The following is a 10930-nucleotide window of genomic DNA, read 5'->3' as shown; positions in this document are numbered from 1 at the left end:
GAAGATGAGCAATCCAAAAATGAATGCATAGTTTCTAATCTAGAAAAAAATTTCCAACAGCAGGAATCTGACATTGAAGAAATATGGGCCCATCTTAAGAGAGCTAACCTAAGAATAATTGGAATAGAGGAGGGAAAAGAAAGTGATACCAAAGGGATCAACAATCTCTTCAAGGAAGTAATAGCAGAAAATTTTCCAAATATAGAGCAAGAGGTTGATACACAGATCCAGGAAACTTATAGAACTCCCTTTAGACAGGATCGGAGAAGAGGATCCCCACGCCATATAATTGTCAAAATGACCAATGTGGGAGCCAAGCAGAGAATCTTAAAGGCAACAAAAACAAAGGGCCAACTGACATTCAGAGGCAAACCAATTAGAATCACTCCAGACTTCCCAAACCAAGTCATGAGAGCCAGAAGGGCTTGGAGTAACATATTCCAAACTCTGAAAGAAAACAACTTCCAGCCAAAAATTTCCTATCCAGCAAAACTTTCTATCAAATTAGATGGAGAAATAAGAAGCTTCCATGACAAACAGAAACTGAAGGAATTTATGTCTACAAAACCAGCGCTAGAGAAAATACTCAAAGAGATTAACTACAAAGAAGAAATAGGTAACACTCACCAGAACCAGAGAAACAAGAGTTTCCATCCAACAGACAACTAAGATTGGTTATCTGTGGAGATTCATTATTTATGTTAGTCTTTTACCTATCTCTAAGTTGTATTGTTTGCCTTTATTGTTGTTAATTTTTAGGATTTCTAGTTGGAATATTAATATACCTTCAGATACAGCAATTGGAAATATTTTATCCCATTCTATTAGTAACTTTTAACTCTGTTTACATTGTCTTTGGATATACAATATTTTTTTTTATTTATTTTTTAGGGAGTTTGTATATTCTTCTGTTGCCTGTGCCATTGAAATCATATCCAAGAAATCACTGCCAATTTCAATGTTGTGAGGTTTTATGACCCGGATTTTCTCCTAAAAGTTTATAGTCTTAAGATTTATATTTAGGTCTTTTATCTATTTTGAGTTAATACTTGTATGTGGGATTAGGTAAAGGTCCAATTTTATTCTTTTCCATGTAATTATTATTTTTCAACAATATTTAGTTAAAAGATTATTATTTCCACCACCAAATGTTCGTGGAAACCTTGTCAAAAATAACTTGATAATATAGGGAAGAATTTAGCTCTAGGCTTGTATTTAACTCTAATGGTCTATATATCTGCCTTTAGAACAGTACTACACTGTTTCAATTATTGTAGCTTTATATGGTTTGAAATCAGAAAATATATATCTGCTAGCTTTGTTCTTTTTCAAGATCGTTTTGGGTATCTAGAATTCATACTCCATATTAGGATAGATTTTTTTCTGAAAAATAAATATATAAATATATGATAGTTTCACCTAAAAAAGAAACAGAAAAAAATATGCTCTAGTAAGAAAGAAAGCAAAAAGAAATATTGAAATGTTATCTTTAAATCATCAAACGCTTGGTATCAGACAAATGAAACTGTTATGTGAGATTATCATTTTTAATTTTGGATAAATTGCTATAATACTAGATGTCAACCACTAAGCCAAGCATGGGAAGGAGGGATGGGGAGAGAATGGGGTGGGGATCGGGTGGGGGCTGACTGGGCGATATGTGCATGTATGTCTACAAAAGTTTGTATCCCACTATGATGTATGAATACAGTGCACCAATAAAATAAAATTTAAAAAAAAAATATTCTAATTGAAAAAAAAAAAAAATTAAAAATAAAAAGCACTGGGGATGTAGCTCAGAGGTAGAACACCCCTAGGTTCAAAGCCCAGCACCAAAAGGGAGGGGGAAGGGAAGGAGGGAGAGAAAGAGGGAGTATTAAATGCACAGTTGTGGAATACTAATTCAAATGTGGTATTGGAATGAATGTTTTGTTGCAGTGACTAAAAGTGCGTGTGGTTGCCCATGGACCAACGACTGTTTTTCTAGTAGGCCGCAACCTCGAACCCGTGTCTGGAAGTCACAGGAAGCCTCAGGTTGAGGGAGAACTCATGACACTAGCTCACCATGGGCCAGAGAGGCTCACCAGAGGAACAAAACACCGCCCTGTAATGGTTTCGGTTGGGAAACTCCCACGAAGGTTTACGTGTGGGGTTTGGACCCCAGGGCAGCATGTTAGGAATGGAACTTTCAGGAAATAAGGAAATGAGGTGCCAGTCCCCACTGATGGAGCTGTGGCTGAATGGGCTGTGGGGCTGGTGGACACTGTGGGTGGCACAGAGCTGAAGAGAGCGGGTCCTTGGGGACTGTGTCTGGCCCCCAGCCCCTTCCTTCCATTTCCCAGCTGCCGGGAGCTGAGCGGCTCCCTCCCCCCCTTACCTCCCACCAGGATGCTCTGCCTCACCTCAAGCCAGAGCCATAGGGCCGGTGACCCAAGACCAAAACCTCTTAAACTGTGAGCTAGAATCAACCTTTCCCCCTAAGCTGTTTCTGTTGGGTATTTTGTCACAAATACCCAGTGATGCAAAGCTGACCAACATGGCTAGGAAGGCAGATGTGCATGTACAGACCATAGGATTACAAGTATCAAGTGAGAGCTGCAGTGTGCACATAGGCATAAGTGCACTCATACGACACCATGGGAAAGGGTTGAAAGGGTGGGGACTCTCCATTCTGTGATTTTTTTTTTTTTTGCTTTGGTGTCCCCTGACTACAATATCCATAATTCTTGCCTTATAAATACAACTAATCCATGTCAAGACCTCCTCATAGAGAGTAACTGTGGCCCTCCCCTCTCTTCTTTGCTCCTCCTCTTCCCCCTTCCTCATCTTCCTTTTCCTCTTCCCCCTTCTACTCTTCCTCCTCTCTCTCCTCCTTCTCTTCCTCTGCCATTCCCCCTATATAAAAATTACTTCTCCGTCAAAGTCTAAGCTTATACAGTGAAAAAACAAAAATGATTGAAGTGTGTGTGCTGGTGAAGCCATGTGACAGCCACAGGCGAAACAGACACTGAGAGAAGTTATGTTTCTGCCTCCTTTTGGAATCCGTATCCTATGGAATGATTCAGTCGACTCTGTTCTATGGACACTAGAATAGCTAATGAACTCTAAAGGAAGCACTGAAAATAAATACAAGGCCGTTCTAACAAAGATGAAATGCTAGGGAAGTAATTATGATACTACTTAGCAGATGACTTCACTGTTTTTTATTTTTTTAATTGGTGCATTGTAGTCATATATCAATCACATTGGAGTACAAGACTTGAGAGGATATACAAGCACACATCATCCAATTAGCCCTCATCCAGCCCCCATCCCATTCCCTCCCCCTCCCTCGATCCCATGCTTGTTTGGTGATTAACTTTGATACATTTGTTTATGTACCTCCTGCATTTTAAAGAGTCTCCATCCTCCCCTATTCCATACCCTCTGATTGGTCATCTTAATTGCTTCACTATAGGGCCCTTTCTATAGCTCGACCTCTTGCTGTTGCCCCTTTCCTCCTAGTTATTGCTGATTAGGGGAAGCATCTGATTTTTATTTTCTGCGACATTTCTCTGTGCATGCCGTGTTGCAAGTACCGATCCCACTCTTGATGGCCCCAGTAGTGGCCTGGCTACCTGGTGGACTGATCCAGACCTCGCTGGCTCAAGCAGCGGCCTTGCCTCATGGGACCAGATTCTGGTCTCGCTGGCCCCGACACCAGCCTAACCCCTCAGCTGGCTCCGATCCCAGCCTTGGAGGCCCCAGTAGTGGCCTTGCCTCACGGCAGGCTCCAATGCCGGTCATTGGCCCCGGCACCAGCCTAACCCCTCGGCAGGCTCCGATCCCAGCCTTGGAGGCCCCAGCACCAGCCTAGCCCCACAGCAGGCTCCGATCCCAGCCTCGGAGGCCTCAGTAGCAGCCTTGCCTCACAGCAGGCTCCGATTCCGGCCTTGCTGGCCAAGGCACCGGCCTAACCTTCCTCAGCAGGCTCCGATCCTGGATAAGAGCCTGCTGAGGGGTTAGGCCGGTGCTGGGGCCAGCGGCCGGCATCAGAGCCTTCTGTGAGGCAAGGCCGGTACTGGGGCCTCCGAGGCCGGGATAAGAGCCAGCCGAGGGGTTAGGCTGGTGCTGGGGCCAATGGCCGGCATTGGAGCCTGCCATGAGGCAAGGCCAGTGCTGAGGCCTCCGAAGCTGGGATCGGAGCCTGTCGAGGGGTTAGGCCTGTGTCGGGACCAGCAGCCAGCATCGGAGCCTTCCGTGAGGCAAGGCCGCTACTGAGGCCTCTGAGGCCGAATCGGAGCCTGCCGAGGGGTTAGACCGGGGCTGGGGCCAGTGAGGCCATAATCGGAGCCTGTCGTGAGGCAAGGCCGGTGCTGGGGCCTCTGAGGCTGGGATCGGAGACTGCCGAGGGGTTAGGCCGGTGCTGGGGCCAGCGAGGTCGGGACTGGAGCCTGCCGTGAGGCAAGGCCGGTGCTGAGACTTCACTGTTTTAAAATAAAGGGCTCGCCGGGTGTGGTGGCGCACGCTTGTAATACCCACGCTTGGGAGGCGAAGACAGGAGGATCACGCAAGTTTGAAGCCAGCCATGCTGGCTTTAGAGACCCTGTTTCCAAAAATAAAAAATGTAAAAAATAGGTCTGGGAGTGTAGCCCGGAGGTAGAAGGGCTTCCAGGAACCCTAGTACCACCAAAAAAATAAATAAATTAAAAATTAAAATAAAATAAAGGGCTTTATTCTTAAATTATAAGACTTTGGAATGTATTTCATATTTCTAGGCAGCAATACTTTCAAAACTTCCACTCTTTACTGAAATAAAAATTAAAGTGTGGTATTTTTGCTCAATAATTTGAAGAACATTCCTTTATACAACTGAGTCTCCAATTAAGTATTTGGGTTAAATATTACACATAGTTCTGAGATCCTTAAGAATATTCAAAGCAAGTCAAGCAGCTAAAATGTCAATGGCCCAGCTGGCCATGGTGGTGCATGCTTGTAATTCCAGTATTTGGGAGGCTGAGGCAGGAGGATCCGGGTTCATGACCAGCCTCAGTTATTTAGTAAGGCCCTCCGCAGCTTAGTGAGACTCCGTTTCAAAATAAAGAATAAAATTGGGCTGAGGATGTAGCTCAGAGATAATATGCCCCTGGGTTCGATCTTCAGTATCGAAAAAAAATTTTTTAAGTCAATGGTCCAAATAAAAAAGGAAGGGAAAAGGAGGAAGAGACAGAGAGGAAGAGACTGGTTATTCACAATTCAATACAATTCTAGTTATCCATCTGGATCAAGTCTATAGTAAAAACTATAGTAAAGACTCTTGGTTTGAGTAGGGCATGGTGGTACTTGGGAGGCTAAGACAGGAGGATCATAAGATCAAAGGTTTGAGACTAGCTTTAGTGTTAAGTTGGGTCCTGCACTCATGTGACTTTGTGTCACATGACCTCTGCAGGGCAAGGGAGGGGCTGAACCCCCCCCCCCCCCGAGAATTGGGCGTTCCCGCGAGTAAACCCTCATCTTGCGAGATGCATACCTTGAAAAGGAGAGCCCGCGTCCTCAAGCTTCGGACAGGCGCACGGGCCCCACGGTGCCTCGCCCTGATCCCCGGGAGAGCCGTGCCATTAAAACTTTACATGCCATGTGTACCGGACCTCTCTCGTGTTTTTCACACTCCGCCATACTCACATTATTTTTTTATTTTACTCGCATTAATTTTTTATTTTACTTATCACTTAGCAGCTTAGTGAGAATCTGTTTCAAAATTTAAAAAGGAGCCGGGTGTGGTGTCGCACGCTTGTAATTCCAGCACTTGGGAGGCTAAGTCAGGAGGATTCTGGTTCACAGACAGCCTCAGCTATTTTGTGAGCCCCTCTGCAACTCAGTGAGATCCTGTCTCAAAATTTAAAAAAAAAAATAGGGCTAGAGGTGTAGCTTGGAGGTAGAATGCCCCTGGGTTCCATCCCCAATACCACAAAAAAAATTTTTTTAAGGTCTGGGGGTGTAGGTTTTAGGTAGAATTTCCGGCGCACGTGTGCGCACACACACATACACACGCACAAAAAAAATTTTATTGGTTGATATTTAATTGCAGAAGGGGGTGACAGTGAATTAATGTGACCTTTAGACAACTCTGATCTCAGTACACCAAAAGGAGAAACCAACTTCTGATTTAACTACAACCCACCCAGGCACACACTAACCATGCATGTCTCCAATGCAGCCCACCTGTGCAGAGCAGTTGCAGGCTAATATATACAAAAGAACCAACCACTCAAAACTTTCATTGTTCTTTAACCTGCATATTTATTCTCCAGGCAAACTATGTGCGGTACACAGAGATACTCAGCTTCCCCAGCTCATCAACTGATGTTTGTCAAAACATCAGACAGTAAGCACCAAGAGAGAGAGCGACGCCAGAACCACCCGTGTAGACCTGAAGGCCGTTCGCTGTTCCACAGGTGGGCCGGTCTGCATGCTGGTGACAGCCACACACTGACTTGACTCTCAGCATGCTGTGAGGAGGACATCGTCCATCGTCCAGCTCCTGCTCCCTAAGTGGACAATCTGGAGATCAAACACATGGAGGAGGAGGGAGAAGTTGAGGTACCTCCCAGCAGAGGTTGCACCTTCACCACCTGGCTGGAGGAAGGACACCAATGGCCACACTCCCTCATGACAGAGCTGGTGGAGGTCACCCCAGGCCCCTCTGCTCCCTGCTATGCTGAGGTCGATCGCCTTTTCCACAATCCACTCCTCAAAATAGTTCCCAATTCAACAAAGCTCAGGTACAAGAGAGGCAGTGTTTGAGGCCTTCCGGTGACTGTGACTGGAACCCTGGCATCATCTTGGTATAGTCCTCTATCCATCAGCACCCCACATCTGTCCCTCCTCCTCCTCCTCCTCCTCCTCCTCCTCCTCCTCCTCCTCCTCCTCCTCCAGTGCTACAGGCTCACAGCTCTCCCAGGCACTGAGCACCAACTAAGGGGCTTCTGAATGCAGGGCACCTGGGTGCCACTCACACCACAGCCAGGGCAGCCCAGGCCCAAGATCATTTCAGCACCTGCCCTGTGAATGCTTCCACTGCTACAGCTGGCCCATCTCCAGCAGCCTGGCCCTTCAGCACATCACCGTCATCCCTCTTCTTCTGCACCTTCCTGGAAAAGCTCCCACTCCACTCAGCTCTGCACTATAGCACGTGCTGATCCCCACGCATGGCATAGCCTCCCCATCTGGACCCACTGAGCTTCCAGGCTGACTCTGCTCAGCTTTCAAACCTGCTCACCAGTCAGCCACTGGCCGCTCTCCTCCATCCTCCCATGTTCTAGCCCTGTGGCATCCCACTAACCACCACCAACCTCTAGACCCTGAATAGGGGGGCTGAAATGCTTCCCTCGTGTAGGCCAGACATGGGAATACAGATGGCATGGCAGTGTCCTGACTACAGTCATCTCAGGGATGCTGAGGTCTAAATCAAAAGCCAGACTGGGTCTGCCCACTTCTCCAGAAACTAACAATGCTGGTGGTCAACCTAACCTTGCACTTCCGGCCTCTAGAACTGTGAGAAACTACACCGCTGTGTCTAAGCCACCCACTCTACTGGCATTTTGCTGTGTCAGCCTGGGAGACTGATACAAGGTAAACAGTGGCGCCTTCCCCTGTCTCTGCTTATTGCTACATGTTTCAGTCTGCATCTCCCGCTAAGTGGATTTAAGGGCTATTTTGTCTGATTTCAACTAAACTAACCCTCCCAAAATGAACCAGGGGTTTAAGAATCATGCAATGAAACCTTATTGAAAATGATACTCATGTTGCAGTTATACACAAATTAAAAAAAAACTGCAGGATTGACCCTTCTATTCCTAATAAAAGCTATTCAAAAACCATTTGCTAGGTAAAACATTGGGAAATTTTAATCATAACCTGATAAGTCAACCAAGGTTTCCAAAATAATAATGATTATTAACAATATGTACTTAGATCCACAATGCTTAACTGAGAATCTTGGAAATACCTATTGAGTCTTGAGATAATAACTAATAATGATAGTACTTATCTACAGATATTTAAATGCACAAATCAGCCGAATATGGTGGCACAAGCCTGTAATCCAGTACTTGGAAGGCTGAGACAGAAGAATCTCAGGTTCAAGGCCAGCCTTAGCAACTTAACAAGACCTTGTTTCAAAATATAAAATAAGCCAGGCGTGGTGGCACACGCTTGTAATCCCAGCATTTGGGAAGCTGAGACCAGAGGATCGCAGTCCATGGCCAGCCTCAGCTACTTAGTGAGGCCCTCCACAACTTAGTGAGACCCTGTTTCAAACATAAAGAATAAACAATAGGGAAGAGGGTATAGCTCAGAGGTCAAATGCCCCTGGATTCCATCCCCAACCCCACAAAATAAAATAAAAAGGGCTGAGGGTGTCGCTCAGAGGTAGAATGTCCCTGGATTTAATCCCCAGTACCACCACGCACACACATGTACAACACACACACACACACACACACACACACGCACACACGCACGCACACGCACACACACACACATTGTAAAGGTTCCTGCTAAAATGTTTTACTGAAGAAACATGTGATCATAAACTTTAGAGATCTTGGTATAGACTGAAAACTTAAATGAAGATAGCATGTGCCCCAATATATGGCACCCAAAATATACTTCTTTGGCCTATTTCAAGATGGTTATTTTGAGGGACTTTAGACAGGATCAACTGAGAGGTGTCCTTTGGTAAAATATATCTATCTGTAAACATATGTACATTAGTGAAGTAAACAGCCAGTACACACAGGCAGGCTTTCCCAGGAGGCTTTCCCTCTCTGCCTAGGAAAGATATTTTCACAGGAAGATGGGACTAGGGGTCTGACACCAGGCTCGGATGGAGATGGCCACAGGTGGTTTCCTGGGAGACTTCATCTGCATCACAAGATAACCCTTCCTGGTGCCTCCTCCTCCCAACCTCCCATCGCCGGGACCACCTCTCCTGCCCTCAAGACCCCAGCCTCTCGCCTCTTGTTCAGCTATCTATCAGGTGTAGCCATCTGTGCCTGTCCTTTGAGTCCAGTATTTTGTGTACAACGCCCAAGTTCCTATACATGAGTAAGTGTTCATTTTCCCCTTGTGAGTCTGTTTGTTGTAAGTTTATTTCACAGGCTAAAAATCATTAAAACTTTAAGAGGAAAAGAACAATAAATCCCTCTCAGGCAGGCCTGAAAGCTGAAGGTACCAGCACTCCCCGGGAGCCTTCCAAGTGATGGTGTCCACAAATACTGAAGACACACAGAGTAGCCCAACAGATGGCCAGCAACATCACAATACCCCTGGGATCGTCATTTTTAACTGTGTCTAATATAAAATAATAAAAGTAGTTAAAAACCTCTAACTTACGTTTTGAAGAGCTGGCTTTCATTTGAGAGAAAAGAATGGGTCAGCATTTAAACAATCAAACCCAACCTCATGGGTCTCGGGGAATTTCTCTATGAAATGTCCTGCATCCCGACAATGGCTGGTCCTCTCCTTTGTTCTCTCTGGGCATTGGCCCCTGAAAGGGTTGCTGATTGGCATTTCTGAGTAAGCTCGCACAGTCTGTTGAGTGGCAAACAGACACCTCTGTGCTCCTCTCTAGATGGGGCTGAGAAGTCCACAGGACTGAATGCTGAGCGGGAACAAGAATCTCTGCAGGTGACACAGTGTTAGCTCGACTGGACGTCATGCAAACACATGCCTGGGGTGAACTGGGGATGTTCTTGAACAACTGAGAGGGAGTGTTCCACCATCTACTTAGCACAACAATCATGTTGTCACCAAGGGAAGGGCATATTCCTCAATGCAGGTTCAGCAGGGTCCTTGGCTTAGGTGACAGAAAAGGGTTTCAGCACAGGCCAGAGACAGAGACTTATTTAGGAAAGTAAGAAACACACATTTAAAGGCGAATGCAGGCCACCCCCAAAGTGAGAGGTGCCTTTGAGGAGGGTGCAGCACTCTTCTTTTATAGGGTGTTTTCATGAGGGGTTAGCAGGAGGAGGCGTCTGAGGATGACCTCAGTCCAGGGTTCACAGGTGGCCTCTGGTGGTCTGGTCATCCTCAGCATCTGTCGGTCAATGGTGGTCTCCATTATCTCATCAATGAACAAGCTGGAAAGTCCCTTCAATTATAGGTTTCTCAGGATATCATACCCTGAGTAGTCCGGGCAATTATAGTTTGTTGTTGTTAACTTTAAGCTTTACATATTTCCCAGGAATCTGGGAGAAACAGGTCTTGGAAAGAGATAGGTTTGGGGAGGAAAGACTGAGGAAGTTTAGCACCAGATTCTTATATTAAAGTTATATTTACTTCTCCTTCCTATCTGTCTCCTTTCTACCTATTTCTTCCACCCTACATCAATGTGAAGACATTTTTCTTTTTTCTTCTGACTCCCATCCTCTCAAACCATATCAATTTCCAATAAAACACCCATTCACTAAAGCATCCAACAGAGAGATGTTCTGCATTTAGTTTCTCCTCTCCCAGATTCTTTTGACTAATTTTAATTTTTTTTAATCTTGATAAACTGTGTATTTACAGGACAGTTGCAAAAATAGAGCAGCCAGCTCTTCACCCAGCTCCTGTCTGACATCGCAATACAGCGACGACCTGAACCCTGGCACGGGGCTCATCCCAACCCTGACTTGACTCCGCGTTCGCCAGTGTTTCCACTGATGTATTTTTTACTTTCTGAGATCCTATTCAGGGACTCGTGGGGCATTCAGTTGTCGTGTCTCCTTAGTCTTCTCTAATTCTGGTTAAATTTTAACTTCTACCTCATTAATTATTCTTTGGGTCTTAATTCACTAAGAATTGGAAATGCTCCTAAGTTCACAGAGAATAAAGTTCACAGAATTGGGGGAGAGAGGAGAGGAGGGAGTAAGTTGCTGATCTCAGTCCTCAGGTCTGATGTTGGGCA

The sequence above is a fragment of the Muscardinus avellanarius genome (assembly GCF_963383645.1).
Source record: "Muscardinus avellanarius genome assembly, chromosome: 2".
Taxonomy (NCBI): Eukaryota; Metazoa; Chordata; class Mammalia; order Rodentia; family Gliridae; genus Muscardinus; species Muscardinus avellanarius.
Note: the sequence above shows the minus strand (reverse complement) of the source record.